This window comes from Festucalex cinctus, chromosome 2 (assembly GCF_051991245.1).
Source record: "Festucalex cinctus isolate MCC-2025b chromosome 2, RoL_Fcin_1.0, whole genome shotgun sequence".
Lineage (NCBI taxonomy): Eukaryota > Metazoa > Chordata > Actinopteri > Syngnathiformes > Syngnathidae > Festucalex > Festucalex cinctus.
This window is the reverse complement of record NC_135412.1, coordinates 4,656,381-4,681,850: the sequence shown is the minus strand read 5'-3', so window position 1 is coordinate 4,681,850 and position 25,470 is coordinate 4,656,381.

The window sequence follows — 25,470 nt, the reverse complement described above, 5'->3', positions numbered from 1 at the left end:
CTGACGTTTTGCTTCGTCCCGCTCAGTCTGGGAAATGATCCTATTCACAGCTGTGCTCTGTAAACGTCATCATCATATTCTGAAATGAATGCCTCTCTCACAGTCAATCAAAAGGCAACATTATCATCTTTCTATATGCATGCAGTCGGTCACAATGTTGGGACTGATTGCATCCGGCAGTTAACACATTCACTGCCAGCCCAGCAAAAAATGCATTGCATCATTTGACGTCTTTTTCCGTCAAAGGCAGTGAATGAGTTAAAAGGAAGCTTAGGAAGTTCGTCAGTAGACTGGTCAAAGTTGTAAAAGTATTGAAATTAGCATGACAAGCTAGGTGTAAGAGGATTCAAAGGTTGAGTAAGTCACAAAGTAATTAGGGGAAAACACCAAACGCATTAGCCAATCATTCATACTACAGGGCAGAATCTGCTTAAGCAAAGTAATATGTTGTGCTGAGCCTAACTGCTCCTAAGTAAATGTGCTTTAAGCAGTTATGTTACATTTCTCAGGGTAAACACTACCTGGTCTGTTTTTATTTCCATTTTATTCCATCCCTAGTTGGTATATTTGCACCTTGTTTACATTTAAATTGTATTCCGAAGTGTCAATCACAAATCTATTGTTCAGTAATTATTACCAATATCATCCAAAATATCGTCACCGCAAATTTCTTTGAAATATTGTGAAATAATTTTTAGGCCATATCACCCACCCCTAGTGTCCCCTTTTTTAATTGTAAAATTAGGGATGGGCGAGTACCGATACCAGGTATTGGGACGATACCAGCCTTTTTTTCAAGTACTCGTGACGCAGACGAGTACAAGCGAGCGATGGCAGAGGGGGAAGACGTGAAGTGAGTCCTCCTTGCCTGTAAGTGGCGCTAGCTTGCAGCAGTTTTTCACCAAAACTTCACCGGTTTGGAAATACTTCAAAATTGTGAATTTTAAACTAAAAGAGCATTTTTTGTGTTTTATTTTGAGCCTTAAGACTATTGAAGAGTGACTATGCTGGTTTTTTGTTGTTGTCAAAATTAAAGGAAATTAATTAGTGATTTTTTTTTTATTTGTCAAAAAACGTACTACTGGTATCGGCAGTTGGTATCGGTTTCGGTGAGTACTGGGGGTCTGAGTATCGTATCGGTCTGAAAAAAAGTGGTATCGAACATCCCCATGTAAAATCTGTATACCGAATATATGACTTATAAGTGTATGCATTCTTGTGGTTGTTCAACATGTGCTTTAGGAAAATCCTGCATTTGAATTTCACAATTGCTGCTCAAGGAACAAGATTCGTCTTCAATGTACAAACAATGTTATGTAACAGTACAGCAGAGGATGATGGATGTGCAGAGACGGTGATGAGAGTGCAAAAAAAAAGTGTGCATCTCACTTAAATGTGTGTGCGTGTGGGGGAGAAAAAGACTTGAATGGAAGAAAGAAAACAAGAATGAGAAATGTGGACCAAGACCGATAATTCAAAGGATTAATGAGGCGTAACAAGGAACTAGTGAACTGACGTCTGCCTGTGCACAAACGTAATCGGTGACGAAACGATCCCGGTCGATGCGTCATTTTCCAAATGTTGTTGCCCCATGATTCATTTCCTTGATGTGTTTCTAAGAAGCACGATACACACCTTTTTCTTTCTCTCTGCTGACAAACTTGTGCTAAGGTGCTTCACCACACTTCCCCATCTGCTACTGATAATACAGCGAGGAAAAAAGATCATGCCTGGAAATCTTTGGCCAACCTCAGTGTACAGTGCTGTAAATTTGCCACTGTGAGAGTCCAAGCAAATGTGATATGACCTGAAGCATATTATGTTACGATATTAAGCGTATTGGGCTGCACTGTAAAAAATAAATAAATCCTAAAATAACATATTTTTTAGCTTTATTTTATTCGATTTTACAGATTTTTCCTGTATTTTTTAAAATGTAATATAATTTTCAAAAACAGACTGTGACCTGTGATGGTGAATGTAAAATAACATGAAATCACTCTAACTGTGAAAGCACACAATATTTCTGTTCTTTTACCGAGAAAGGAATTAGAAATACATTTAAAATATCTTCACAAACAAGCCTAAAGTCGTGCAAGCAGCCTTTTTGCATAGCAATTATATGTCGCACTGATGCATGTCTTTTTTTTTTTTTTTTTTTTTACTCAGGGTAGCACCAAGTTACAATAATTTAATACTAAAAGTAGCAAAATCCACAAATACACAGGACTGTCTCCGAAAATTAGAATATTGTGATAAAGTCCATTATTTTCTGTAATGCAATTAAATAAGCAAAAATGCCATAAATTCTGGATTCATTACAAAACAACTGAAATATTGCAAGCCATTTATTATTTTTAATATTGCTGATTATGGCTTACAGCTTAAGAAAACTCAAATATCCTCTCTCAAAATATTAGACCAAGTAAAAAAAAAAAAAAATGTCATAATCAGTTTGGTTTCATTTTTCACATTTTATATATATATATATATATATATATATATATATATATATATATATATATATATAAGGTCAGATTACTCGACCTTGAATATATTCAAAAGTCTCTATTTTTGTGTTTGTCCAGGTGTGTAGCAGAAGTCAAATGGACTTCGGGAGATGCTGACAGGGTTTATGGTAGAGTTTTGTTTCTAAGATAACATCAAAACACAATTAACCCCCAATGACACATGAGAAGTCCTTCCTGAGTCTTAGAATACCAGCAGTCTCCCTGTCAGCCAACATCCCTAAGTGGGGCTATTGTCAAAAAAAAAATAATAAAATGTTGACTTTGCCCCGTGCGCACCTTTTTGCTATTACTTAACTCGCTCATCATTCATCCCCTGCCTTCCCCACACAATCACGCACACGTACACAGATTGGAGATTTGCAGGATGAAATTCAAACCTCTTTGCAAATCACCTTTGTGGCGTCGCCTTGGCCCTTCAGTGAACAATGTAATTTTTCAGACTTTTACTGGTAATGTTTGGTGTGTGTGCCCCACGCTTCCCGCCACACGCCAAAACCAAAGCACATTCCTGGCAAAGCGCTATAATGTAAACGGCGGGCCACGAGATTTCAATGAGGCGAGATGGAGCGAATGAGAGAGAAAACAAACGCGTCAGCAAGAGAACGGGCAACTGGTAGAACGCAAGGTTGTACTCATTGTTGATTCAGATGGCCACACTGAGCAGACCTTGGACGTGTAAAAAATGTGAAAATAATCCATTTTGAAATCAGGTTTGAGAGCTCTTTACATTCAGAGAAATGTTTCTTAGTCTCCAGCTACATCCATTTGGAATTTGACCCATGCGTGTTTCTGACATTCTTGTCAGTACTAATGCAGTCAGGCGGTGTTGTTTGGTAATCACTCCACTTTGAGGCTACTTTAAGTTTACAGCAAAGAAAGTGGTCATCGGCATCATCCCAGCACTGTTATTAGATACTGCTAAATCTTATTTCGACAGGACTGGCTAGGGGTGTGCTCAAAAAATCGATACGGCAATATATCGTTGCGGGCCTCATTACAATACACGTACACACTGGCTCCTCTCAACGTGGAGGAGCATCGACAAAACCTTCCAGGACCCCCAGGCAATGCATTGAGGCAGTGATTAAGGCAAAGGGATTCCCAAACAACTACTGAAGATTAACATATTGTTTTGAAAATAACAAACATCCATGCATCCTTTCGCTCCCCATGCAAAACACTGGGAAGGATACATGGAGATTTTTTTTTACGCAGAATTCTAATTTTTGAAATCCTATTTTTGTGGGTTTTATGAGCTGGAAGCCCAAATTATGTACAAATAAATGAATACAAATCCAGTGTTTGCAGTATACATAATAATTTCAAACAAGGGTTGAAACCTGTCAGAAAGTCTGAAGTCATGGCCCAAAAGGAAACAGTATGAGCACTAGGGGTGTGAATTGCCGAGTACCTGACGATTCGATTCGTATCACGATTCACAGGTCACGATTCGATTCGATACCGATTAATCCCGATACGAATTTATAAGTCGATTGTTGCGATTTTTTTTCATTCAAATTTAGAAAATACTAATCAGTAAGCTTGTAGAGTGTAAGATTTATATGAAAATGTATTATTTATTTATCTGAAATTTCAGTCTTATAGAGGTTGTAATCTGTTTCATGTTTGAACAGCATTAAAATAAAATATTAAGGCTTAATGTTCCGTTCATATAACATTCTTCCATGCTCAAGGTGTGAATCCTAACCCGAAGTCAGACGTTTTGTTGAATATTTTTCCATTAAAAATGGAAGTTTAAAAATCGATTCACACACACAAAAAAAAAAAAAAAAAAAAAAAAAAAAAAGGCAATGATGATAAGACGTTGAATCGGTAAGACTACCGAATGAACAATTCTGAGCTCTTAAAAAAAAAAAAAAAAAAAAAAAAATTGATTTTTTTTTTAGCGATTCGAGAATCGCGCGATGTAGTATCACGATATATCGCCGAATCGATTTTTTTTTTTGACACCCCTAATGAGCACACTAGCAACAACAGAAGCCCCTCATGTCTGGTTCATTAGGCCTCCTTAAAAAGCGTGTCGGCCCATGCTAGGGAAGGGGAAGAATTGAGGTTGCTCTGTAATCATGTCTTCCCCTCCAACAGACAGCTGTATAACTAGGTGAGTCGCACAGCTTTCATCCTATTGACAGCCCCTGGCTGACTGCTGTCAACGGGGCCAAGGGGACTTAAGACCAATTGCAGGGAGGATTAGTAAGACGACATGGAACAAGCGATAGCTTTTCTGTGCTGCTCTTGGCTTTGTTACATAACCAATTCTACATTTTCGAAAGGGCGATCCACTTCACCACAACCCATTTTCAGAAAGAGCGAGAGGTGAAATACTTTTCTGGGTATTTTTGTGTGTGTATGTGTGTGTGTTAATTTGGGTCCATGGACTGACACAGAACCAGGTGCACATAATGAAAACACAACAGCCTTGTGACTGACATTGAAAAACACACATGCTTGAATGTCAATACACGACTAAATCAGGCGCCTGTCACGTCCGTACCATAGAATGCTTTTGCACATATGGATCCATTACAGAGTGAAAGCTAATAAACATCTGTGCACAAGTGTAAAAATGTTCACCTGTTCCTGGTGGACGGAAGAACAGGATATGTAGTGCCGCCGTATGGAATAAGCATTCCATCCATCCATTATCTACCGCTTATTCAGGGTCGGGTTGCGGGCGCAGCTGCCCTAGCAGGGAACCCCAGACTTACCTCCCCCAGCCACTTCATCCAGCTCCTCCGGCAAGACGTTCCCAGGCTAGCCGAGAGACATAGTCTCTCCAGTGTGTCCTGGGTCGTCCCCGGGGCCTCCTGCCGGTGGGACATCTCCGTGACACCTCTCCAGGGAGGCGTCCAGGAGGCATCCAACCAGATGCCGGAGCCACCTCAACTGGCCCCTCTCAACGCGGAGGAGCAGCTGAGTCCCTCCCGGATGACCGAGCTTCTCACCCTAAGGGAGAGCGAGATAGGGTGAGAAGCTCGGTACATACTGTGTGTAACCCTGTGGCCAACCGTTAAAAAAGATAAAAATAGAAAAAAAAAAAGAATACATTATATTAGGGGTGTGAATAGCCTAGTACCTGACGATTCGATTCGTATCACGATTCACAGGTCACGATTCGATTCGATACCGATTAATCCCGATACGAATTTATAAGTCGATTGTTGCGATTTTTTTTCATTCAAATTTAGAAAATACTAATCAGTAAGCTTGTAGAGTGTAAGATTTATATGAAAATGTATTATTTATTTATTGAAATTTCAGTCTTATAGAGGTTGTAATCTGTGTCATGTTTGAACAGCATTAAAATAAAATATCAAGGCTTAATGTTCCGTTCATATAACATTCTTCCATGCTCAAGGTGTGAATCCTAAAAAAAAATTTTTTTTTAAAAATCGATTCTGCCGATTATTGAATCGATTCGAGAATCGCGAATTGTAGTATCGCGATATATCGCCGAATCGATTTTTTTTTTAACACCCCTACATTATATCATCAGAATATTACTTTCAATCCATAGTGTTATTTATTTTTTTCTTTTAACAAAATCTACCGTTGAGAGTGATTTAAACGGAAGTCCCTCCCCCATGTTCACATGATTGACAGGTCAAGAGCAGCAAGGAACGAGTACTTGAACGAAGCCACCGTAGCAGAGAAACCAAATGCTCAGAAGCAACGTTTAAAGTGAAATAAAACCCATCGTATGCACGTGAACTCTGCAAAAGCTGCCATTCCAGGTCTCAGTCTAGATTAAAATAACTCCAGGACTTCAATTATTTGACCCAAAACCTTTTCCAAGGACATATTATGACAGGCAGCCCCTCTCTCCGGCTGAGTATCAGGTATAATTTACACGGCTACTTCTACTTTTGGAAGTGTTTGGAGCACAAATCGCAAAGCAATCCACCTTTTGGAACGAGGACACTCTTAAGAGTGGTGGAAAAAGAGGCCCCTTCTCCAAAAAACAGATTCGTTGCAATCACACGAGCTTTACTGTACTTAGTTAATCCAAATAAAAGGAGAAGTTATAGTTGTATTTGACTAATTCGATTAGCTGACAGATTTTCTCCATTCCATTCCTTGGAGGTCAAGGAAGAAAAATGCTTGATTTGCCTTTAACTGTAAATGGTACAACCACCTTCTGTAAAGTTTATTTTTTTATAGCATATTCAGCTTGCCCGGTTTTTGCACAGGGCTAAAGACATACCAAATCTCTTCAATCGAATGTTTGTTTTCACCTTCCACATGTCAGTGCTTCTCAATTATTTTCTGTCATGCCCCCCCTAGTAAGAAGAAAACATCTCGCGCAACCCCACGCGACTATAAATAGTATCATTTGTCGATAAAATTGTTATAAGCACACCTCTGCATAACACTGTATCCCTATTAACGTATAAGAGAATAAAAAAAAGAAAAAAAAAGAAATATGGACCAACTTACAACAAAGAATAGCTTTATTAACTGTAACAGAAAAGATTTAAAGTGCATCTGAAATTCAAAAATAAAATTAAATCCTCAATTAAACTATAAAACTTTTTTGACTGACCGAGTCAAACCATATGATACGGAAAAAGAAAATGACATAAAATCAATAAATAATAATGCATTCAAACTGATCACCAACATTAACTCTGGAGTACAATATTAAAAAACCTTTAACCTGCAAAACAAAAATAAAATAATTTGTGCAGATTGTTTTTTTTGCTGTGTGCAAAGCACACATGCTCAGTGCAAACAAAACCCCAACACCACCGAGCGAATGCTCCCTGCGCACACTCTGCCAATAATGAGAGCGCCACTGCCCCCTAATGTAGTGGAGGTGTAATCGCACTTTATTCTAGGACAGTAAAAAATAAAAAATAAAAAAATAAAAAAATAAAAAAGCATGTTCCCAGAGGATGGAGCCTCGCGCCCCCCTGGGAAGCACTGTACTAGATTCACTACATTTCCAATAATGACCAACATAATCTTCCCGAAACAATTTAAAGCTCAGTGATTGATTAATTCACTCGTGTGTAGCCAGAATTACAAACACTACAAATATGCCGCTGGCCAATAGAAGCATGAGGTCATGTTCGAGCAATGGAACGCGACTCTCATTATTTGTGCAAACAGATGCCACATGCTTTCATTTCTTTCCAGAACAGCATCATTTTATCAACGACTGGTGGTACGGGACCTCCCTTGAATATAATCGTCCCCACCATTACAGCACGCTTTAGACATTCAGACATGTAAATCATTTCCAAGCTGAACTTGATGAGTGCCGGAGGCGTTTGTTGACAAACGGCAGCGAGCGCTGCGAATCTGCATGGCTGTATTGAAAGATGTTTTGTCAAGAGACAGACAGACTCCTGTTCAAACTGAGGTGTGGATGATCACATGATATTTCACAAATTTGATCCTTTTCTTCAACTCTTCCACTAGCCTTAATTTAAAATGGGTCAGATGACATTTGACAGCACCAATCCAGTAGGCTAATGATTTCACATTCTAGTTCTCCCACTGTCCCAATGCACTGATGAGGCCAAATATTGCTCATCTTTCCTAACTCATGTGTCTGTGAATTTTCCACTTTTACTGCAATGATGAATAATTACAGACCTTTTTTAAATAAGTGGATGGTGACCTTCTGTCTGTCTCGTCCATAATTCCAAAAATACAGACACTCTGATGTGAGAGACAGGCTCACCCTCCTGCTTAATTTATAGTCATTGCTGTTAGTGATGCATGATTTGAGTTGTGCGTGACTTTAATTGCAAAAATGATACTATGATGCATAGTATTTTGCCAATAGTTTGAAATTTAGGGCATTCACTTGATCATTCCATTTATATTATTATGATTTTATATTGTATTGTTATATCCCGGCGGCACGGTGGGTCACTGGTTAGCACGTCCTCCTCCCAGTACTGAGGACGTAAGATCGAGTCCAGTCCTTCCTGGTTGGAGTTTGCATGTTCTCCCCGAGCCTGCGTGGGTCTTCTCCTCCCCAAAGACATGCATGGCAGGATAATTGGGCGCTCAAAATTGTCCGAGCCAGCTGGGATAGGCTCCAGCGCCTCTGTTAACCTTCGTAAGTAGTGGTGTAGTCCGGGGTATCCGCAGCTATACGGAGTATACCCACTTCTAAAACCCCCGATGCACACCTTCAGTCACTCTGCCTCTAACTTGCTGGTACCTCCTGCCTACACTGCTTAGATTGGCTAACTTTTGGCATGCGGACTGATGAGCCAATCGGAGGCAGAGTAGGGCGGGACATGTCGAGGAAAACAATCCTTCAAATGCTCCCCCCCGATCCACACAATGGTAACCCAAAAATTTAGCTCGGATTTACATGGGATACTTGATCACGATGTGGATTCGATTCCCGGGGTGGATTGCTGCCGGTTACACACTGTGCATAGTTTAAACTGAAATTTCTAGTTGTGTTTGAAAAGTTATTTCATGCCTTGAAACCAGACTGCTCTTCCTGAATCTGAGATTTGACTTCCCATTGGAGCCTCCAATCCAGCATAGATTGTGATCCCCCTGTAGTTGGAAGACACCCTCAGGGCCCCTTTCTGGGGGACAAGTCTCTCAAGGAACCCTGGCAGAGGACCGCTACGGTATGCCGAGCGGCGAACTGTCTTGTGTAGTACTACGCAGCGACTTGTCGGACTCAGCTGAAGTTTCAAGCTCAAGCACAGTTCCAGCAAAATGTCCGATTTGAGACTGTGAAGCTTGCGTGAGCCGTATAGGTGGAAGGGAAAAAAGATTAGATACCGTACTCGGAGAGAGATGGGGCTGCATGTTTCGGGAAAGGGATGTTGATGGGATCCTGGCACTGAGATGATGGAGAAGGGTCCTCAAGAGCGGCATGATCACAGAACGCTTCTCTGCGGCTCTTTAATTGTGCTCTGGCACCACTTCAGTTGGGCCGCTATCGCCATAATGGACCCCAGAGAGAGGACAGACTCAGTTGAGCACACAATGAAGTGCTCATGAATGAATGTGCACACACGCACACACTTTTTGTCGTCAACCGATCTTGTCCTGTATATTTGCGGCAACAACTGTAGGCCTACTGAACTTCCTAACTTTTTGAAAGGTGAATGCGATTAATCAGACACTTGGAAAAAAGTCAGTGACATGAGGCCAAACAAGCAGGTGATATAAAAAAAAAAAAAAAACTCACACAGAGAGTTTCACAAAACAGGAAGTGAGTATATAAAGAAGAAAAAGATGAACGTAAACTGTTATGCTTTGGCCTCATTAAAACGCCCTCACAAGTCCACGGTGGACTCAAAAGTGCGCGCGCAAAATATAAACAACGCAAGAGTGAATGAATACATTTGGTGAATTTGTGAATGCTAAATCATGTGCTGTTTGTAAATATGAATTTTAGTTTCCTGCTTAATGACTTCAGGCTGTTTGAATTATAATGGAAATACTGTAACACATTTCCTGCTGTGGGTCGTGACCGAGAGAACGAGATCCCGGATACAAGCGGCCGAAATGAGTTTCCTCCGCAGGGTGTCCGGGTTCTCCCTTATGCTACGTTCTCACCAAATCCGAAAAGGCGAACTGGAACGCTTCATTCGCGAGCGTTTCACCGCGTAGAGTGTTTTTGGAACGGTTGCCGCTCATTCGCGCTTTCATGCACACCGGAGCGGAGGAGGCGTGTCCCTTGGTGAACGAGGAAGTGGAGCACTTTAGCGAGTCAACAAAAAGTGAGCACCGCTAACTACTTTCACTTCTTTCCTGGGACAAAACAGCCATGGCACTATTTTCTCCTTTTTTGAGGTACGTGATAGCACTTTCGCTTTTTTAGTGGCAATCGGGCGGCCGGCATTTGAGCTAAAAATAGCTTTGGCGTTAATAATAAGCACTGCTGCTAACTCGGTACAGTTCAAAAGCAAGTAAACAGACTTACCAGCACTTTCTTGATCATCATTCTGTCACGGCTGGCCGTGTTGTCGCGCTCGGGGTGACAATAGAGAGGACGCTGTGTGTGACGTGGTCCGTACTCGAAGCCGATTGGCTACCGCGAAGCGAAACGCGAAAAAAGTTCAATTTTTCGAACTTCGACGAATATGCGAATGTGCGGATTTTCGTCGCGAATGTGCGGATTTTCGCTGCCGCGCGCCGCGTCCCAACGCGCGAAACGCGTCCTCCGCGCCGCCCCACGCACTTTCGCTCCGTTGCGCGCGAACTCCATTGACTACAATGCAAACGCGCCGCCGAATCGCCGTCCCTCGCTTTTGGTGAGAACGCAGCATTCGAGATAGGGTGAGAAGCTCAGTCATCCGGGAGGGACTCAGAGTCGAGCCGCTGCTCCTCCGCGTTGAGAGGAGCCAGCTGAGGTGGCTCGGGCATCCGGTTCGGGTGCCTCCCGGACGCCTCCTTGGAGAGGTGTTCCGGGCTTGTCCTACCGGCGGGAAGCCCCGGGGACGACCCAGGGACACGCTGGAGAGACTGTGTCTCTCGGCTGGCCTGGGAACGCCTTGGGATCCCGCCGGAGGAGCTGGTTGAAGTGGCTGGGGAGAGGGAAGTCTGGGTTTCCGTCCTAAAGCTGCGGCCCCCACGACCCGACCTCGGATAAGCGCTAGAAGATGGATGGATGGATGTAACACATTTACATTGAAAGTATCAAGAACAACTTGTGCTACTTTGTGGCTCCAAATTATTTTGACATGACCTGCCACAAGGCACGGTGAGATATACAGTAGTCTTCTACTTTAGATGTGTAACATAGTTGCCAACTTTTTTAGTTCTTAATGTTTTTTTTTTTTTATTGGCTCCATCTCCCACTTGACTCACTGAATAATACCTCAGCAATCTTGAAAACAAGTAAACCCAAATAAGCATCAAAAAGATGTCTCGAGGTTGTTGTTCTCATCGTCCTTGTGTTGAAAAACGGCAATTCCCTTCACTGTTTATCTTAGCACTTGGCTGCAGTTTTGGTCTTCCAGTCCAGAAGCTTCTCAGCAGCTGAAGTCTGTTATGACGTGGGCAAGGTGCTGTTCTGACGCTAACAGCAGACGGGAATCCCCCAAAAGGCTGATTGGGAAGCAACAAGAGTGACACTGCGTTGAGGTGAAACTTCGTCACAGTCCTAATGACCCGACTGACTGATGAGTGTCGTTAAACGGCACGTTTCAATCGTCATATGTGGGAAAAGGAATTGTAAGGCACGTGCAGTGTCAGTGCAATCAGACTTTGTTGTTGTATGATTTACCTCAGATTTAAAACTTGGCTCCCTCTCCTTATTTCCACTCCTGCAATCTGTTTTCATTGAGGCCTTGTCCCCCTGATGGAAAAAGAGCATTTTTCATGGCCAGAGTGGTCGAATCTGTGTCAAATAGGAGTGAGGATCAAGGTAATGCATTATATTGCTGGCACAGACGAGAGCTGTTGAGATTTGTACCACTAAAGAGCCAACTCTCTGTGATGCAATTATCCCGCAAAGGCACATAACCATTGAAAATTGTTGGGCAGCAGATGCAATGGCTCACATGTACTAGCTCAGATCTTACCTTTAGTATACAAAGACAGGCCAAATTGGAGCAGTGTAAGATCCCCAATCTCTCTTGTAGGTCCCCTCTCCTGTCAAAGGGAAGGGCCTGCGATGTGTTTACGGTCACATTTATCTTATCTGGCTATTGTGTCTCTAATCGCCTCTGCCTAATGCCATCTGCTTTACCTCGCCGTTGGCATCTCAGCTTTGAGGGTGAGCAATGGGAAGGGTCTTTCATCCTCGGAAGCAAACAATAGAGCAAAATACGATGGGAAAACAAGGTGGGTGTATATGTGCTGGAAGTGTATTTTTATGCCTTTGTCAAGGTACCCCATATACGTTTTTTGGATACTGGCACAATTGATATTTAGCTAATTCACAATTCATCGTATACAATATCGTGTGTCGGAATCATTTAGTGATTCCCAACCACGGTCTCGAGACAATCAAGTGTGCCATGAGGGATCATCCGGAGTCGGGATGGGTTTAAAAACTTGAATCATCAATATCACATCGATTGTCATTGTCAAGCTCAATATCGATTCATAAAATCATGAATCGATTATTTAAACATCTTTTCCCCCCCATAAATTCTTAAGAAAATAGTATTTTAAAGGACAATTTTTTTTGTATCTTACAGTTTTCTTGAAATTTATTGTTAACATAAGTTTAGAAGTATTTTTCTTACATTTATGGAAAACCTGACCTATTGCACTTAAAGACAATTCAGAATATTTTTTGTGTATGATTACAGTTACTGAATTATCCATCCATCCATTTTCTGAACCACTTACTCCTCGGGTGCTATCCTATCTCAGCTGGCTATGGGCAGTAGGCGGGTTACACCCTGAACTGGTCGCCAGTTCAATTATCAATTACTAATATATCTTCATGCATATATCTATGCCAGCAACATACAGTAAAAGTCAGAACAGTACGTCAATTAGAAGGTACCATAAACCTGTGTATCCACCTGTCGGCATTCATACAACAGACGATATCATGGCCTCTTACCAGATTATCAGATTTGTGTCCCATTGAACAGACTCAGATTTCATACTAAGTTGATTTCTGAGTAAATTGAGATGATTGTTGTTGGTGTGGTCTGGGCTTGTAAAACGAGTGCCTTGGCTCACTCAAAATTGGGAAACTGTGCCATGGAGGACCATGGGTGAATGGATGAATTTGCTGTTTTTGTGCTTCTCATCTCGCAGTCCAGTAAAAGCACCGCATTGTGCTGGCAGTCTCCGGGTGCGCATTCCTCAAGCCTGACTGCTTGTCCTGTTGCCTGGAAGAATTCACCAGTCCACCTTAAGAGTTTTTTGCATGCAATACCTCATTTTCGCCTGGTGGTGTCAGTGCCATACAGTAAAAACTCTTTTCTCTCTGACCTCCTGAGCCAAGAGGAGTGTCTTGTTTTTAAGGTGGTCCATGCCAGTTATTATATTCCTGTCAATTTTGACAAACCAGTTCAACATGTAGAGAATGCTTATGTTCCTCTGGCTTTGTATATGACTTGACAGCATTCTCAGTGTGATCACGGCCCTCTGTGGCAGCTCGCACCAGTGGTGGCTGTGTCTCGGTGTGACGTGTGGAGGCTGACACAGGGAAAGCAGCTTAGAGGTCCTGGTCCTGGAGGCGAGTGCCTGGGGGCCTCCCGGGCTGCCACCAACAGGGCTTTATCACCCGCAAGGGGATTACGGCGATTTCATCAGACACACACACACACACCCGTGCATGCACGGTATGTGCACATGCTCACAATACCGGCTTGCTCCCCATACAATGGGAAAGATCATGCATGATACCACTATTACATGCGTCTGCAATTCAATGTTTAAGGTTGTCTTTGGACAACACATGATGGATGCCCTGTGGCCGATTTGTATGCGCAAACAGCAACAGTTACTCGGGACCCATCAGCAATTCGGATTCGGATGAAACATGACAGCGAACACTGAATTCACAGCAAAGTGCAGGAGTTAAAACTATTGGCATCGACTCTCCTGGGTTGGCCCGCGCTAGTAATAAAGTCCTTTGCTTCGTATCCTGCTGGGCCATCGTAGGAGTTAGCGCTTTGGTGTTTATTGAGTTGAAAACGTTGGAGCCATGCAGTGGCAACAGAAACTTGTGGGTGTCGATAGGTTTAGATGTTATGCTGAGCTGTTGTTATGGATTCCACCAGTTTTGATGCTGTGTTTAGTCCGAATTTGGTGAATAAATTATCATGTGCCAGAGCAGATATTATGCACCCCATGATTTGGCAGCTGAGCTGTAGTTTGGCAGAATTAAACGTTTAACGCTGACACTAGTGTAGAGTACTTTCAACACTGTTTACCAGTGTTAGGGGTGTTAAAAAAAAATCGATTCGGCGATATATCGCGATACTACATCGCGCGATTCTCGAATCGATTCAATAATCGGCAGAATCGATTTTTTTTTTTTTTTTTTTTTTTTTTTTTTTTTTTTTTTTTTTTTAGGATTCACACCTTGAGCATGGAAGAATGTTATATGAACGGAACATTAAGCCTTAATATTTTATTTTAATGCTGTTCAAACATGAAACAGATTACAACCTCTATAAGACTGAAATTTCAGATAAATAAATGATACATTTTCATATAAATCTTACACTCTACAAGCTTACTGATTAGTATTTTCTAAATTTGAATGAAAAAAATCGCAACAATCGACTTATAAATTCGTATCGGGATTAATCGGTATCGAATCGAATCGTGACCTGTGAATCGTGATACGAATCGAATCGTCAGGTACTAGGCAATTCACACCCCTAACCAATGTAGATTTTTTTAACACTATACAGTGTTGGAGTAACACCTTGAATAATGTCAGATTTACACTCATTGGTGTGGACACATATAAACACTTTTCTAGTGTTTACACTCTCATGCTACGTAGAAAAAAAAAGTAGCGACTTTAATGTAGCCAAATATAGCGCCGTGAGAGTAGCGATCCTTCTTCACACATCTACTCAAGTAAAAGTAAATACTACTCTTAGAGGGACTTTTTTTTTTTTTTAAAGTTACTCAAGTATATGTAATGGAGTAAATGTAACTCGTTACTACGCACCTCTGATCATGATTTCTTTGCCTTTTCTTTTTTTTTTTTTTTTTTTAATTCAAAATGAAACATTATCATCCTCCAGGAGCGGCGATTCCATGATTTTTTTTCTTTGATTTTAGTTTCCAGTTTAGGTACCATGTACAGTATTTGCTTCATTTATTAACTCATTCACTCCCAACCATTTTCACTTAAGTGTTTTCCTGGATTTTGACTGATTTTTCAAGGCCCGTGAAATATTATGTTCTATTGCTATAAAAATATGGAACATACCAAAAGAGAGATTAGAGTCTCTTCAATTATCAGGGGGGGGGAAAAAAGTATATTCCTATCCGTTTCCGCTGTGCAGCAATTAGCAATAGAACATAGCTAAGTTTCATCGTTTTTCACAATTCTGCTTAGAACTGTGGGAGTTTTAACATGGCCTGGTTGATCTCTTATACTCTGCTGCCACTCAACCATTTTCTGCAGTCGAGAGACTGCATAAAAGCCTTCTCTATGCTCTGGCATAAAAAAAAAAAACAACAACGTATAAACACGTCTTTGGGACACTTAAAACATTTAAAATATGACGTATTTATACGTTTTTGGGAGCTAATGAGTTAAGTGCAAGAGTCATTAGCTTCCCCGGAGGTGCTTCATATGCACTCTGAGGCATAAAGTCGGAGAACGGCCAGGAAAGTGCACACTGAATCACACAGCTTTGCCTGGATTCTGCCATATTTCCAATCAGCGTTTGCAACTATTTCATTCAAACCATAACAGTTGCCTTTTAGCGACATGCACATGGCTAAATAGGGTGCCACAGGTGTTTAATTTGTGGCTGACTTGTTAGTCCCGTTGAGCCTATTTGTCATTTGCTTCTACCCACAGTTTGCAAGGCCACTAAAACAACTGTTAGCTGAAACGTTTACGCTCTTACTCCAACAACATGAAGAAGAAGAATTAGGTCAGGACTGAAGGTTCCTTTGCTTTGCTCACAGACAGCTTGAAAATCTTTAACTCATTCTCTTCTTGACGCTCAGTTTACTTAAGCTTGATTCATGCCTGCGAGTGGAGCATGTCTAAACTGGCCCGTCTTACTGACAGCTCCTTTTGGCGTTTTGTCACTCTTGGCTGCTGGTTGGTGCCCACATCTGACCGTTACCACATTGGGAATTTATACGTCAGATACCTGCTGTGAGGCAGCCAGAATAAATAAGCAATTAAAAAAAAAAAAACATAGTATCATAGAGCAATTTAGGTGTTTCTCTGTATATTTAGTTACCTCCGTGTGGGTATTTGTGTGTTGCGTCTGTTTGCTTTATGACTTTTTGTATGCCAGCACATGTGCCCACTTGTGTGTGTGTATGTGTCCAAGTCTGTGTTTTGGTCTGTTTGTGCGGTCATGCATATGTGGCTTTCACTCTCAGGTGTGACTGCAACAAGGTGAAGCACTCACCTTGTGTAGCACTCCAAATAAACAACCGCTTCTGTTGGTGCGCTCCTAAGTTTACTGCATAATTTCTCTTTTTAATGAATACTACCAATGCAATTCAGGCAACTATCACATTACATTTTTATTTCAGATGCACTTATGTTGTTTATATCTATTATTTTCTGATTAAATAATAAATGAATCCTTGCGAGAAGTCTGCACTCTGCGAGTGTCTTGACATTTAGAAAAAAAAATCTGTTGTTTTCAAATAGCAGTAATCTCAATATCGATCACTTCTCGGTCGTAACTAGGGGTGAAAGGAGGTGGACGGCAATATTTAGCGTGAAAGGGGCAGCACAGTTGAATGAAATAGAAAAGAATGACCCGGAAAACAGGCGGGCTAGGGGGGCCTGAGGGCCGGAATTGAGAAACACTGGACTAAATTAGGACTAAAACTAAATAAAAGATTCTTGTCAAAATTACCCCCCCTCTCTTTCTCTCTGAAATTGTCAAAAAAAAATTGAAACTATGTACTCACTTAGTGATATGTGTTGTCCTCTGTATGTGCAGTTGACCTCATACTCTGTAATACTATGAATAACGCGTATGCATGTTTGCGTGTTTTGGTGCTCAAGGCTGTGGAACCACAAGTGATATAATACATGGCAATGTTTGAAAGCTGGGAAAAACAACTGGTCTTCATGTACTTTAAAAAGAAGGATCAAAAGGACAACAAAAATGTAAAACAGGACATGTTTCCTTAGACTGGATTAACCCCTAATTAGACCCATACCGGTACTCGCAGGATTGAAGCCAGTGTTATTGTTTGAAAAGTATAATAATAAAGTATCTTAGATAATGTGTTGAATCTTTCTTAGAAGGCGACCACAAAAGATGCCCCTTCAACTAAGCATGCAATTAACCTGCCAGCACTGGAAGGCTTCCAGAAGAGGAGTGTCTCCTTTCCTTATATACTTGTAAGAAGTGATGGTAACTCGTATTTGCTTTAACCACTTCAAACCCATAGATGGTTGCAATGGACATGTCATTTGCGTGTCTAAACCCACACAACACATAATGTGGATGATCTCAACACTTCTGGTTCATGATTGGATCTTATATAACCAGTCACAATGGCAAGCTGATTTGCATGATGTTCACGTTAAAAATGTTGCATATAAGGGTAGAAGTTTACAACACGTTACAGCCATATTATGCTGGTGTCTACTATAACTGAAAACATGAGATAACAAAAAAAAAACAAAAACATTTCCATGTGTACTTATGTGGGGGAAAAAAAAAAAGGGTCAAAATCGGCAAAAATAAATATATTTTGCCCAGCAGAAAAAAATGCAGGTCTAAGCGGGCTACGAGAAGAGTACCCTCAGCTCCGGTTTATAAACATGTATGCACAAGTTGTAAACATAGGTTTGAAGTTAAGAGCGCCTTGTATGCTCCTGCTTCAAAAGAAGGAAATCACATATATACATTAACATAGAGTATATTTATGATACAAACATTTCTGTTGGTACAATTGATCCATCCATCCATCCATCCATCCATCCATCCATCCATCCTTTTGAGGTAGCAAAGTTGAAGATGTTAGTCTTCTGTAAAACACACACGACCAGTAGTGTGATATTCTAGTTGATGAAAAAATATCCGCGATCTCTACACCCATCAAACTTATCCACCAGGCCCATCGATTGCTAATTTGTACACAAGCTGAAGGTTGATTGTTGAACATTCCCTCTTTATCCTCAATTAAATCCTTGTAGGAGGATCCTGTGTGACGTCATTGTTTATGTTTCGCGCGCTGCATCACGGGAGCTGGGTGGCGCGAAACAGCGTGTTTTACATGTAGTTCGATGGTTTTGCACATTTGGAAGAGAATTAAGAGAAGCAGCCCCCACTAAAGTGCGAGGTCTGTGCACCAGCATCTCCTGAGAGCAGACTCGCCTTAGCTGCCTGTAGCAGCATATGTCTGCACATAATCTATCACATCAGTTATATGCTTGGCTGACACTTCAAAAACAATTCTGCTGATTCTGTGCGAGCGTTTGCATTTTCCGCACAGATTTCTGGAAGGGGAACTTATCAAACAATGACAGTGTCAGTTGTGCATTATGATTCTGCCTGGGGCAGAGCAAAGAGCTAACGTCACACTGACAGTAGTTGAAAATGCCGACTGTATCTTTCTGTGTACGTGTGCATGTGCATGTGTGTCACGTTTTTGGGCAAATCTCGACCCGTGTACACCCTGTTGATATATGGGATGGCGATTAAGGCACAGTAGAAGATGACTTCAAACCACATGGTGTCAATGTGCTGGTGTGAGTGCTTCTCTTGGCTCACCGCAGGTTGACATTCAAAGAAGCCTTCATTCAAGCTGGGCTCATGTGCTGTCAAAGCCCCGAGGAGAGTAAACATTCCGTTTAATGGCCATTGTCTTGTTTCCATAGTAACCAGGTCTGTTGGTCACAACAACAAAAGTTGAGACTTGTTTTGAAGTTTTCTTTCCTGAGGCAAGATTGATAAAAAATTTTTTTTAAATAATAATAATATAAACATGCTGGTAATAAAAATGTATTGGTAAAAGAATGAGTGTTGAACAAACAATGTTGACTATTTGTTGTAAGCTTGTTGACCCTTGCAAATCTACAACCTTTGAATAATTGTTCCTTTCAAAAATGATCCTGGAATGATAAGTGAGGAGGTCATTTTTTAGTTTTTAAGTTGCAACTTCATTTTCTCATTTGACTCTAAAGACGCGCTAAATCAGGGGTGTCAAACATACGGCCCGCGGGCTGGATCAGGTCCGCAAAGGGGTTTAATCCGGCCCGCGAGATAATTTTGTAAACTTAAAAAAAAAAATAAACATTGTAATGTCGGACTAATTACTCAGCAATCAAAATATATAAAATCTGTAATTTCACAAGCAGTCCTCAGATGAGCAATGCAACTTGTACGGGATAATTGTCCTGGATGTCATTATTTTATACACAACTTAAAGTTACGGTTTGTTTAATTATTATTTTTTTTTTAGTCATAGACCGACAAATGTGTTAAATACGACAAATTCAATTACTGGTAACACAAATAGATATGAGACGGATTAGCGTCCTTATAATGTCAATAGCTGCGCCACGCAATGCATTCTGGGAACAATATATATGCAAAACAGGTAGATTTAACAAGTCTGGAACTCAGTGTTGCCGCGTTCCATTTGTATTATTTTTTGGAACAATATGATTACAGTTGAGCTCCGTAATTTCGGGCTGGCACGCAAATAGCGAAAATCTGCGTATAATGGACGGCAATCGTTTTTAAGTTATATACCGTTATTTTACCAATGCGGCCCACTTGATAATATATTTTCTTCCATGCGGCCCCTGAGCTAACATGAGTTTGACACCCCTGTTCTAAATCCAAATCAAACCTCACATGCGAAATGAATCTTAAAACATTACGTAAGAATAGAACAAAAGATTCTTCTTTTTGTTAACTTTAGAGTAGATACACGTATTCAAGTGGGAATAGTCACTTTTTTTTTTTTTTTTTTTTGCTGTTTCAATTCATTCAACACAGCCCAGTGGTGTCAATATGAGTTGCTGTTGACGAGCATACAAGAACTCAAAACAACAGAAACATATTTCAATAAAACCAAGCGGGGAGTCACGCTTGTATCAACTTCACCACATAACCACACAATACAAGTCAGAAATGTTCTTGCAATAACTCGTCCTATGTGCCACCATTAGTCTAAACATAGTATTGTGATTAAGACTGTGGGCCTTCATCCTCCCATTCATCTTAACTAAGACATAGCCAAGCTCAGGGAGTTTGGTAGGACACTTCACGTTCTTCCACATGGCCCAGCGAGGTTTTTAGCCATATTCAAGCTGAGATATTCTGGCACTGAACAATTTACCTTACCTTTGCTAGTTTGGAAGTAAAGAATTTACTCTGGGAAAGAGGCGATACAAATAAACAAAGTAGACAAAAGCATAAGTTTTGTATTGAGTCAACCGTGTATGGATGTATTGGTATGATTTAAAACTGCATTTAAAAAAATAAATATTGCCCTATTATTATTTGACACAATAGTAATAAAATCAATGGAGAACAACATCTTAATGCTGAAAAGAAATTACTATAAGGTTTGCACATTACATTTTTTTTTTTTTTTTTTTTTTTTTTTTTTTTGGGGCTTTTAGGCTTTGGCCGGTTGCCCTTTGTGGAGGAATTTGATTCAGGTCAAGAAGTGATTCCATTCAGGACGTTTACTCAAAAGATTTGTCGATTTGAACAAGCTGTTCTAGCCCCGTCTATCACTGTGCTCCAAATGAAAAAAAAGAAAGAAAAAAAGAAAGAAAATGAAAAATGCTTGGTTCTCAAATGTGTGGTGACAAACTTGAATCTGGTGCGCTTTCACCATTTTCTATGTGCATGTGCACACCCGTACCACTTGTGCATCCGTGATTAGAACGCCTTTGTCTGCCTGTCTATCTCCCCACTGTGTTGCTCAATCATGCTGTTATTAACGCAATAACATTGATGCACACAAATATGCTCCGAATCACACGCCACCTGAAACATGATTGACCTTATGTACAATGAGTCTGCAGGTGCAGCCAATTCTGGGAACAAACAGGGCAGCCATTGGAGCCAGGAAATGATTGAAAGCCTTGGTGGAAGGAGCGATGGAATTGATATCTTACTCAACATATTGGATGGGATTGGAAGACACAGTGGAATCATGTGTCCACTGCTGACCCTGAGGGTCCTCTAAAAAATTGTGATAGTAAAAAATAAGGGACAGAGAATATCAGGAGAATGTGTTGGATTGGAAAGGAGGAAAAATGCAGGCAGGAGTTGGAATGCTTGTTGAGCTGCGTTCAGTTAACTCTTTCTGTTAGGTAAATGTGAAATATGCTATTATAAGTATCAAAATTAGATGTCTGCTTCTACTCCCGTAAGGAAGAAGAGTTTGCAACATGGGCAATATAGGAGAAGTGCTAAATCCTGAACACTTCATTATGGTGGTGTGCCACAGCCAATCCAGATGCAGGCCCAGAAACCAATAGAAGGCAACAACAACAACAAAAACTTTAAAAACTGGTAGATAGTGGGTGTATTTCACGAAGCAGGTTCAACAAACTGTGAGATTAACCCTGAACAACGAGCTGACATACCCTCAGATAGGAAACTCTGCGTTTTCGGTTCCAGCACAGCTGATTCCAGTGAGTTATATCAACGCTGAATAGTTTCACTTACTTACTACTACACTTAAAAGGCCGCCTCAATGGAGCCCCGAATCGTCAAGTCACCATGGCAACAGGGACGCCAAGCGCAGCGCCGCCCTCTGCTTCCGCGTTGCTCCCCCCCACGACCGAAAATCTTAATGCGATCAGATGTCGAATTTGAACATGTCTTTATTAAATTAAATAAATAAAATAGTGCAACACCGCAGCGGCTCCTCATAGAGGAAGGCGTATTTAAGTGGCGGCACAGTGGTTGACTGGTTAGCACGTCTGCCTCCCAGTACTGAGGACTCGGATTCGAGTCCAGGCTCCGGCCTTCCTGGGTGGAGTTTGCATGTTCTCCCCGTGCCCGCGTGGGTCTTCTCCGGGTACTCCGGTCTCCTCCCACATTCCAAAGACATGCGTGGCAGGTTAGTTGGGCGCGCCGAATTGTCCATAGGTGTGCTTGTGAGTGTGAGTGGTTGTTCGTCTCTGTGTGCCCTGTAATTTGCTGGTAACCAGTTCAGGGTGTACCCCGCCTACTGCTATTGCCAGCTGAGATAGGCTCCAGCACCCCCCGCGACCCTTGTGAGGAATAAATGGTCAAGAAAATGGATGGATGTATTTAAGTGCAAATATTTGCGTAAAACCCAAAGCATGTTCCACTCCCTAATATATTGTTTTTAGATCTAATAGGCAACACAGCATCAAGTATGAACTTCAAAGTATTGCAGAAGTTTTTTTTTGTTTTTTTGTTTTTTTAAACACAGTGTTACATAAGTCAGAAACTGAGCAAGCTGAAAAACCGTCTGGATGTTACACAACAGCAACACGTGTAGCGAAGGAGAGTAGGATGACAAACTACAAACAGATAACTGGCCTTCAGTGGCAGTCACACAGTGTGACATGAAGTGCATCTGTGCTTCAAGGATTTTATAGCAAAGTGGTTGTCCAACACATATTGCACACAACACGCATGCGAGAGCTCTGCTGGATCATCATGTACAGTGACTCCCGCCATTTGCATGAAATATTGCCTGAGACCTTCTGGGCACACTATTAAAAATGCTTATAATGTAATGTAATTGCCTATAGAGTGTCAAGCAGCTCGGTGTACCCAAAGTAGGGGTGTTAAAAAAAAAAATCGATTCGGCGATATATCGCGATACTACATCGCGCGATTCTCGAATCGCTTCAATAAAAAAAAAAAATCGATTTTTTTTTTTTTTTTTTTTTTAAGAGAGCTCAGAATTGTTCATTCGGTAGTCTTACCGATTCAACGTCTTATCATCATTGCCTTTTGTGTGTGTGTGTGTGTGTGTGTGTGAATCGATTTTTAAACTTCCATTTTTAATGGAAAAATATTCAACAAAACGTCTGACTTCGGGTTAGGATTCACACCTTGAGCATGGAAGAATGTTATATGAACGGAACATTAAGCCTTAATATTTTATTTTAATGCTGTTCAAACATGAAACAGATTACAACCTCTATAAGACTGAAATTTCAGATAAATAAATAATACATTTTCATATAAATCTTACACTCTACAAGCTTACTGATTAGTATTTTCTAAATTTGAATGAAAAAAAATCGCAACAATCGACTTATAAATTCGTATCGGGATTAATCGGTATCGAATCGAATCGTGACCTGTGAATCGTGATACGAATCGAATCGTCAGGTACTAGGCAATTCACACCCCTAACCCAAAGTACCGAATTTCTCGATTTGCCAGTCAAGTGATGGTTGAAATGTTAGCTCTGAAAGGAGACGTACAAGTAGAGATAGGGTGAGAAGTTTGGTCATCCGGGAGTGGCTCAGAGTACCACTGCTCCTCTGTCTTCCAGTAAAAGATCCAGATGAGGTGGCTGCAGTTTCTGACGAGCATGCATCATCGCCGCCTCCCTCCCTGGTGAGGTGTTCCAGGCCTGTCCCACTGGGAGAAGGCTCCGGGGACCACCCACAACATATTGGATAGATGTACTACATCTATTCTGGAAATGTCTTGAGATTTCCTCGAAAGAGCTGGGTGAAGTAGCGACCATATAAGTGGATGAAAATGAATGGATAGAAGAATTGAAATGAAAATTAGCTAAACGACATTTTGCTTTCTCATGTAGTGGCCTGCATTAAACTTGAATTTCAGTGCTGTGTGGATATTTTTTTTTCCTTTTAATTGCCTACAGTTGCAATCAATCTTTAGTGAGCATCTTTAACACATGCTCTCAAGTGGTGCATAGCATACATCAGTGGTGTCCAAACTACGGCCCGGGGGCCATTTGCGGCCCGCCGTTCATTTTTCAGTGGCCCCCGACTTATGCTAAAAATGGCATTTAACTCAGTTCAAATAAAATAACCAAAACAAATATGTTTGGAGATGGTCAAAGTAAGAAAGGAGGGTATCAAAAAACAGGTGCCATTAAAAGTTAATTTTAGTTAATTAAAACTAATGAAAAACAAAAATTCAAAAAACAATATTGTTACCGAAATAAAATAAAAACAAAAATGCTTTTTAAAAAACAAAAGCTAACTGCAACTACATTTTATGTTTACAAAACTAACTAAAACTAACTAGAATTATCGCAAACATGTCCTTTGTTTTAGTCTTTGGTAATTAATTTAATGCATGAGCCTTTGGGGATGATTTTTAATGTGATTTTTAGTAGATTTATTTTGATATAAACCGGAATAATGACGTTTGAAAGTATGTCACACAGATGTCATTTAGCAGCAGCCAATAGAAAAGCACCAAAATATGCTATTTTTTAAATATTGCGGACAACGCACATTTAAAAAAAAAATACTAATACTGAAACTACCAAACTAAACTAAAACTAAGCATTTTTAAAGAACTAAACTAATAAGAACTAACAGAACCACCCTGAAAACTAATAAAAACTAACTAAAATGAAAAATTCCAAAACTATAATAACCCTACTGCCATATTACAAATAAATTGGTTTATATACTGTAGCATTTTTCTAAATATGCAAAAGCACAAATAAATTATTTGTGCACTTTTTAGGACTAAACACAATTTCTCTTCATAACGTTACGTGGCCTTTGCGTCCTTCTGATTTTCTGTATGTGGCCCTCAAATGAAAAAGTTTGGACATCCCTGGCATACAGGGATGATCCAGGACCAGCTGGTTGTCTTCCAATTGGCCCTTCTGCTTAATAAACAGTTGCCTACTGCTCCAACTGGAGCCCATCACCCTGGTTGGCGGGTAGCCAGAATGCCAGATGTGAGGCCTCCTCCATACGGTAGTATAAGCACATGACAGCACTACAGCTACACCTGCACGGTGAAAAGTTTCATGTGCCCCCACATGTCGGTCTTATGCTGAAATGTTGAAATGGTACATGTACTGTATACTCTCTATTTTCTAGCCAAGCCCAAGTATGACCTTGCTGCGACCACAAATTCTCCCTGCGGAAAGCAGACCTCTTCAGGACTCTACTATTAGTGGCTTTGTGGGGCAAAGTGGCGACATTTTAATGGTGCACAGACCCAGTACAGACCCCCTGCGCTGAGAACAGAACTGGCTGCAGGCTGGTTTTTACCAGACACAGTACATCTTGGAACCACAAACCAATGGTTTGGATTTGTGCTGGCATTAACAATAATCTCAATATTTTATGCTTATTAAAGGGGTGACGAACTCTACCAAGAAGATT